This window comes from Chiloscyllium plagiosum, chromosome 16 (assembly GCF_004010195.1).
Source record: "Chiloscyllium plagiosum isolate BGI_BamShark_2017 chromosome 16, ASM401019v2, whole genome shotgun sequence".
NCBI lineage: Eukaryota > Metazoa > Chordata > Chondrichthyes > Orectolobiformes > Hemiscylliidae > Chiloscyllium > Chiloscyllium plagiosum.
In genome coordinates this window covers 40,268,443-40,277,284 of record NC_057725.1, presented here as the reverse complement: position 1 = coordinate 40,277,284, position 8,842 = coordinate 40,268,443, and the positions used below count along the sequence as shown (strand labels likewise).

The following is an 8,842-nucleotide window of genomic DNA, read 5'->3' as shown; positions in this document are numbered from 1 at the left end:
TGTTTCCTGTCTGTCAACTAGTTCTCAATTCATGCCAATATATTATCCCCGATCCCATGAGCTTTAATTTTGTCCACTAACATCTTATGAGGAACCTTTATCAAAAGCCTTTTGAAGATCCAAATTTAACACTTCATCTAGTTCTCCCTTATCTATTCTACTATGTACGTCCTAAAAAAAACTCCAGTACATTTATTAAGCATGATTTGCCTTTCATAAACTCATGTGTGCTTTGTCTAATCCTGGTAATGCTTTCCAGGTGTTCTGTTATCATATATTTTATAGTAGCCTCCACATTTTTCTCTCTACTAATATTAGGCTAACTGGTCTATAATCATTTTTTCTTTTCCTTCCCTTTTTCAATAGTAGAGTTACATTTGCCACGCTCCAATCTATAGGAACTGCTCCAAGGTCTAAAGAAATATGGAAGATGACCACCAATGCTTTCGATATTTCCACTTTCTTTGCTACTCTTGGATGTAGATTATCAGACTCCCATGATTTGTCAGCTTTTGACTCCATTAATTTCCATAATACTATTTTCTTATTAATTCTGATTTCCTTCTATTTCACTCTCTCACTACACCCTTGGTTCCCAAACATTTCTGGGAGGTTACTTGTGCCTGCTTTTGTGAAGACAGATTAAAATGTGTGTTCAATTATTCCACTATTTCTTTGGTCCCCATTATAATTGTCCTTGCTTCTGATTGTAGAGAACTTCTATTTCACTTTACTCATATTTTTCTCTTTTTGGAAGCTTTTACAGTCAGCTTTTATATTTCCTGCAATTTTACTGTCATACTCTATTTCTCCCCCTTAATCAAACTTTTGTCCTCTTTTGCTCAATTCTAAAATGCTCCCAAGCCTCAGCCTTGCTGATTTTTGTGGCAATTTTATATGTCTCCTGGTTGGTTGTAATACTATCCCTAATTAAACATACAGCAATTCATTTTGGAAGAAACAGATTGGAAATATACAGATATTGGAAAAAGTGAAACATGTGGATAAACAACTATGGGTTTAAATAAATAATAGGTAAAAACAAGGACTGCAGATTCTGGAAACCAGAGTTGAGATTAGAGTGGTGCTGGAAAAGCACAGCAGGTCAGGCAGCCTCCGAGGAGCAGGAAAATCGGCTTTTGCCCGAAACGTCACCACTCTAATCTGGACTTTAAATAAATAATGTCTATTCAAGTGCAAGCCAAACACCGTTAAACTTTGAGTGCCCAATATCAAAAGGATTTTAAAGCCATAAATTCACCAAGAAATGTGCATTTATCTGTATGAGGACAGACTGGAGATATTGGGACCACTTTTAATAGAGCAGGAAAACCCAGGAGTTAATTTAATAAGGTTTTAGAATTTTGATAGTGAATAGGTAAAGATTATTTTATTTGTTTAGGGAATCAATGGTGGGGGGGATCATCAATTAAAATCATTGTGGGAATGAAAAAAGGCTTGGAGAATTTCATATTAAGTTGTTAGATTGTGGAATGGTTGTAACAGGATCCATTGTTTCTTTCAAGGGAAATCTTCATGACTGTTTGAAACAGAAAAAAATAAAAGACTGTGGTGAAACAGCAAGACATTGGGATTAGTTTAGGATTGCTGTAATATATAGCCAGGACAAATGTGATGTGCCAAATGGCCCCTTCTGTGCTGTTAACGTACAAGATTCAATGTATTAATTGAAAAAACACTGCCAAGATAAATCAAAGTCCATTTAAGTTAAATGTTTGTTTATTGAATCACATTCCTTGTGTTTTCCCAATTGCGGTGATGTCTGAGGAGGTTAAGATCCGATTTCATGTCCCCAATTGTTTTTGGAAAACATTGGATTCCGTTAGATTGCCACAGAAAGCAGAAAAATAATTCAGCACAAGAGGCGGCTATTTGTCCCATTGTGTCTGTGCGAGCTGTCCAAATTAGTGGGTTAACACCATCCTCCTACCCCTTTCCATGTAACCCTGTACTTTATTTCTTTTCAAATAACCAATCTAAACCTTTTGAATGTCTTGAATGAGCCTGCTCCATCTCACTCTGAGGCAATGCATTCCAGATTCTCAATATTTGCAGCATGGAAAAGCTTTCTCCTCAAATCATTTAGTTTCTTTCTCTAATTACTCTGAATCTTTCCCTCGTTCTTTGATCCTCTCAGAAGTACATTTTTTCCCTATTTACTCGGTCCGGACCTCTCAGGGTTCTCAATACTGCAATCAGATGTTCTGTCAGTGTTCTCTTCTCTAAGGAAAACAGTCTCAACTTCTCCAATCTGTCTTCATAGCTGAAATTCCTCATTCCTGGAACCATTCCCATAAACCTCTTCTGCACTGTTTCCAATGCCCAGAACTGAATGCAAAACTTCAGCTGAGTGTCTAGTGTCCTGCACAAGTTCAACATAACATCGTTATTTTTGTACTCTACGCCCCTATCAATGAAGACTAAGCTGCTGTATGTTTTATTAACTATTCTCTCAACCTTCCCTGCCTTTACTAACTGATATACATAACAACCAGATTCCATTGCTCCTACAGCTAGACCCTTTGTTTTATATTGGCACCAAAATGAATCACTTCTGATTTCTCTTCATTGAACGTCATCTGCCACCAATCCTCACAGTTCAGCAACTTGTCAATGTCTGTTGAAATTCTGTATATCCCCTTCAGAGTTCATAATACTTCCAAGATTTGTACCATCTGCAAATGTTGATATAGTCACCTGAACATCAAGCTCTAAGTCATTATTATATATCAGAAAAAGTAATAGTACCAACACTGACCTCTGGGGAATTCGACTCCAAACCCTCCCTCAGCACAAAAATCATCTATTAACCATTACTGTGTTTCAGTTCACTTAGCCATTTCTGTACCCTTATTGTTATTGTCCCTTTTATTCCATGAACTCAAAGTTTGTTTACAAGCCTGCTATGTGGCACTGTATCAAATGCTTTCCAGATGCCCACGTATATGAACCACACCAACAACAGTGCTCTCAGCAAGCCTCTCTGTTACTTTTTGTCACAACTCACTGGGGTAGTCCACTAGAAATCAAACTCTTTATTTTCAAAGCCATAACAAATGTGCAAAGGTGTAGTCAAATTATCCAAAGTCCCTAATTAACCTGACTGACAAAGGCAAGTTAAAAGAAAACACTCACCAGGTTTATGTTCTTAACAAAAAAAAAAAAATTATCTTTAATCAATAACAATTAGGAAAGATGAATTACTGACTTAGAACTCTACCCCTTCTTAAATTCTTGTCTTCCACAACCAGACATTCACACAAAGATAAACAAGAAATGGATATTAAAAGAAAAACAGACCATAGAAACACTGTTCAACAACACCAGTATGGACCACAGAATTCTCTATCTCATGTCCTCTTTAGTTCTTTGCAGTTGACACAAGGATATTTGCACATCAATGCACTCTTTCATTTATTGATTGAGAATTTATTCCGTCACTGCCATCAAATGTTATTGCTCCTTTGACAGAGTTTTTAAAGAGAAAGTTGAGTGGAACAGCTAGGCATTACTGGAGATGTTCCAGTACTGCTCCACAGGAGAGAGAGGTTTTTTTTTGTGCTTTCCCTTTGTTTCTCTTTTCCCTTCACACAAGCCATGGTCGCCTGGGTAGGAGCAAATCAGAACATTGTTGTCAGCTTTCCTTTACTTCAGAACCTACTGGCTCCTTGCTATCTGCTCTTCCGCTCACTGTCCCACTGTAAACAACACAGTGTGCTCCAAGATTTTTAAAACAGCAGCCATCTCTGCAGAGCCTCCTTGGTTTAAAGCAATATCTTCCTTTTGTAGTCTACAGTTCAAAACTAAAGGAAATAAAAAGATGTAGTGTTAACACTTTTCAAAAAATCCCAGTCAGCTAGTTGAACATGAGCTTCCATTTAAAAATTCCACACTAGTTTGCCTTAATTAATTTGAAAATTAAATGTGTAGTGACAGACTTAACACTTTTGATCATGGGTGTCACATTTGCAATTCTCCATTCCCCAGGCACCAACTTGAGTCAAGGAAGCCTTAAAAACAATTGCCATTTTCTCTATGATTTCCACTCTCACTTCCACCAATATCATGTATCCATTGCACTTTAAGTGCAGACAACCTATCCAATGCTTTAACCTTAATCATTTTAAACCTTTGTGATAATAATATTTCCTCCTCCTTCACCATATCCTGGTTAGCATCTCCATCCTTAGCAAAAACAGATTATCATATATTTTAAAGAGCAAGAATTGTAATAATGCAGTGTTAGTAACCTGACACTCATGGTAAGCACTGCTTATGCGGCTGAGAAGGTTTAGTGGGGCAGTGGGGGGAGGGGGGGGGGGAGAGACAGTCAATGCAGAACAGAACTGAAGGTGTTTACTTAAATGCAAGCAGTATATGAAACAAGGTAAATCAGCTTGCAGCGCAGATTTAAATTGGCAGGTGTGCTGTCGTAGGTACCACAGAGCCGTGGCTGCAAGGGGGTTCAGGCTGTGGGGGGGGGGGGAGAGACAGTCAATGCAGAACAGAACTGAAGGTGTTTACTTAAATGCAAGCAGTATATGAAACAAGGTAAATCAGCTTGCAGCGCAGATTTAAATTGGCAGGTGTGCTGTCGTAGGTACCACAGAGCCGTGGCTGCAAGGGGGTTCAGAGCTGTGAACTAAATGTCCAAGGATACACAGCCTTTTGAAAGGATGGGCAAACAAAGTGGAGTTGCCTTATTAGTAAAAAATTAAATTATATTATTTCTTGCTTTCAATTTAAAGTTAGAAGGCATAATCTTCTATGTAGGTACAGCTGAGGACTGCAAAGGGAGAAGGATGCTAATGGGAGTTGTTAACAGGCGTCCTAGCAGTGGTCAGGGCGTGGGGGAGAAAATAAAACAGGAGGTAGACAAGGCATGTAAGAAAGCATTATTACAATAATCGTGGGGACTTCAGTCTGCAGGGGAAATGGGAAAATCAAGTTGATGGCAAATCAAGTCAGGGACAGCATAAAAGCAAAAAAGAAAAGCATACAATGTGGTGTCAATTAATGGGTTGCCAGCAGATTGGGAAGCCTTTTAAAACCAGAAGAAAACTAAAAAAACAATAATGGGTAAGAGGATGAAATAGGAAAGTGAGCTAGTTAGAAATATATAAGAAGATTGGAAGTTTTTTAAAAAGATATCTAACAGCTAAGAGATAGGCAAGAGTGGACATTAGACCGCGGAAAATGAAGCTGGTGAAGTAGTAATGGGGAACCAAGAATTGGTGGGTGAACTGAATAGATACTTTGCAACAGTTTTCATAATGAAAGACACAGGCAGCATACCAGAACTTCAAGAGAATCAGTGGTCAGTTTAGTGGTCACCATGAAGGAGAAGGGATTCAGAAACTGAATGTGGATAAATCATCCAGACTAGATAATTACACCCCAGGGTTCGGAAGGAGATAGCTGAGGAGATTATGGAAGCGTTGACGGTGATCTTTCAGGAATCACTGGACTCAAGGAGGGTCCTAGAGGACTGGAAAATGACTAATGCAACACCCCTGTTTAAGAAGGGAGGAAGGCAGAAGACAAGAAACTATAGGCTGGTTAGTCTGACCTCAGTTGTTATTAATGTTTTAGAATCCATTATCAAAGATAAGATAGAGTCATAGAATCAAGATGTACAGCATGGAAACAAACCCTTCAATCCAACTCGTCGATGCCGACCAGATATCCCAACCCAATCTAGTCCCACCTGCCAGCGCCTGGCCCATATCCCTCCACACCCTTCCTATTCATTTGCCCATCCAGATGCCTTTCAAATGCTGCAATTGTACTAGCCTCCACCACTTCCTCTGGCAGCTCATTCTATACACGTACCACCCTCCGTGTGAAAAGGTTGCCCTTTAGATCTCTTTTATATCTTTCCCTTCTCACCCTAAACCCATGCCCCCTAGTTCTGGACTCGCCCACCCCAGGGAAAAGACTTTGTCTATTTATCCTGTCCATGTCCCTCATGATTTTATAAACGTCTATAAGGTCACCCCTCAGCCTCCAACACTCCAGGGAAAACAGCCCCAGCCTGTTCAGCCTCTCCTTATAGCTCAAATCCTCCAACGCTGGCAATATCCTTGTAAGTCTTTTGTGAACCCTTTCAGGTTTAACAGCATCTTTCCAATAGGAAGGAGACCAGAATTGCACGCAATATTCCAACAGTGGCCTAACAAATGTCCTGTACAGCTGCAACATGACCTCCCAACTCCTGTACTCAATACTCTGACCAATAAAGGAAAGCATACCAAATACCTTCCTCACTATCCTACCTTCCTGCAACTCTGCTTTCAAGGAGTTATGAACCAAGGTCTCTGTTCAGCAACATTCCCTAAGACCTTACCATTAAGTGTATAACTCCTGCTAAGATTTGCTTTGCCAAAATGCAGCACCTCACATTTATCTAAATTATCTAAATTCATTTGCCACTCCTCAGTCCGTTGGCCCATCTGATCAAGATCCCATTGTAACCTGAGGTAACCTCCTTCACTGTCCACTACACCTCAAATTTTGTTGTCATCTGCAAATTTACTAATTATACCTCTTATGCTGACATCCAAATCATTTATATGAATGATGAAAAGTAGTGGACCCAGCACCGATCCATGCCAATCAGATATCCTAAATTAATCTAGTCCCATTTGGCCCATATCCCTCTAAACTCTTCTTATGCACATACCCATTAGGATGCCCTTTCAATGATGCCCTTCCTATTCATTTGCCCATCCAGATGCCTTTCAAATGCTGCAATTGTACTAGCCTGCACCACTTCCTTTGGTAGCACATTCCATACACCCCAGAAAGGTTGTCCCTTTGGTCCATTTCAAATCTTTCCCCTCTCACCTTAAACCTATGCTCTCTATCCAAGGCCTTCACGATTCTATAAACCTCTACAAGGTCACACCTCAGCCTCCAACACTCCAGGGAAAACAACACCAGCCTATTCAGCCTCTCCCTATGGCTCAAACCCGGCAACAAGTGCATGGTAAAATAGTGCTGAGTCAGCATGGCTTCATCAAGGGGAGATCTTGCCTGATGAATCTGTTAGAATTCTTGGAGGAGATAATGAGCAAGTTAGATGTAAGAGAACCAGTGGACATGATCTATTTGGATTTCCAGAAGGCCTTTGAATGTGCCACATAAGAGGTATCTAAAGAAGATAACAGCCCAATGTGTTCGGGGCAAGGTACTGGCTTGGCTGACTGGGAGAAGGCAGAGAATACGGATAAGGTGTTTTCTTCAGGATGATTGCCAGTGACTAGTAGAGTTCTGTAGGGGTCAGTGTTGGAACCATAACTATTCACATTATGCATTAACAATCTGGACAAAAGAACTGAGGGTTATGTTGTTATTTTGCAAATGATAAAGGTAAGTGGAGGGACGAGTAGCGTTGAGGAAGCGGGAAGGTTGCAATAGGATTTGGGCAAGCTGGAAGAGTGGACAAAGTATTGTCAGATGGAATATGATTTGGCAGGAAAAGTAGAGATCTAGACTATTTTCTAAACAGAGAAAGACTTCATAAATCTGAAGCACAAAGGGTCTTGGGAGTTCTCATTCAGGATTCTCTTAAGGTTTACATGCAGGTTCAGTTGGCAATTCGAAAGGCAGATGCTACATTAGCATTAATTTCAAGAGGACTAGAATCCAAGGGCAGAAATGTACTGCTGAGACTGTTTCAAGCTCTGGTCAGAGCACATTTGAAATATTGTGAGCGTGTTCAGCCTCATATCTAAGGAAGGACGTGTTGACCTTGGACGTGGTCCAGTGGACATTCACAAAAATGATCCTGGCGAAGATGGGCTTGTCGTATGAGGAACAGTTGAGGACTCTGGGTCTGTATATAACAGAATTTAGAAAAATGAGGGGGGATTCTGTTTGAAACTTACAGAATAGAGATAGGCCTGGATAGAGTGGTGGAGATGATGTTTATACTAATAGGTGAGACTAGGATCCAAGGGCACAGCCTCAGAATGAAGGAATGACCCTTTAAAACTGAGATAAGGAGAACTTGCTTCAGCCAAAAAGGTGGTGAATCTGTGGAACTCATTGCCTCAGAGGGCTGTGGAGTCCATGTAATTGAATTTTCTAAGGCAGAGGTAGGTTCTTGATTGATAAGGGGATCAAGGATTATGGGATAAGGCAGGAGAATGGGGTTGAGAAACATATCAGCCATGATTGAATGGCAGATTTGACAACCTGAATAGCCTGATTCTGCTCCTATATCTTATGGCAACATATCGGTATCCAGTCAGGTGATCTGTAGCTCAGTCCATAGTGGCTTGTTCAGGAGTTAACATTGTCAGAGAGATGTACAGGCACCAGTCAGGGGTCTGGTCATTTCTTTTCTGGGACTCTCTGATCGGGTTGCTCAAGGGAGTGGGCCATGGTCAGTCCATCAGGTCTGTCCACAGAAACTCAGGGAGTAGCTGTTGAGAGGAGGAGAACCAGTCAGTTATTTTTCAGGACTGGGAGTTTGCAGGTGGGGGGAGGTGGGTGAAAGGAGGAATGAGAATTGTGAATTTGCAAAGGTGCGGGGGTGGTGGGGAGGAGTGGAATATGGTGAAGGGAGATCAGCCATAATGAGGAGCACCTTGGCTTCAATGGAGTGGACTGTTTATGACCACAATTGGCATGATCACCTCATATGCCAGAAGATGACTGGGAAGGGTGCAGGCTTTTGTTTGGTTAGGTTCAGAGGTGGTGTGAAGCCTGCAAGGTGTAAGGGATCGGCTGCCAGGAAGGGGATGTGGATGTTTGGGAGCTGACCGACATTTCCAGGTAGAGCTTGAAGCCACTGGCCAAGGAGCACTCACTATCA

The 8,842-nt window shown here is 40.8% G+C and overlaps 1 long non-coding RNA gene across 1 annotated transcript in view; it reads right to left on the bottom strand.

Moving 5' to 3' along the window:
- Nucleotides 1-2,997: 2,997 nt before the first annotated feature.
- Nucleotides 2,998-8,842, bottom strand: part of LOC122557821 — a 136,982-nt gene continuing 131,137 nt past the window's right edge. Inside the window, exon 3 of the long non-coding RNA XR_006313947.1 lies at nt 2,998-3,824. This is a non-coding gene — a long non-coding RNA (uncharacterized LOC122557821). The remainder of the gene's footprint in view (nt 3,825-8,842) is intronic.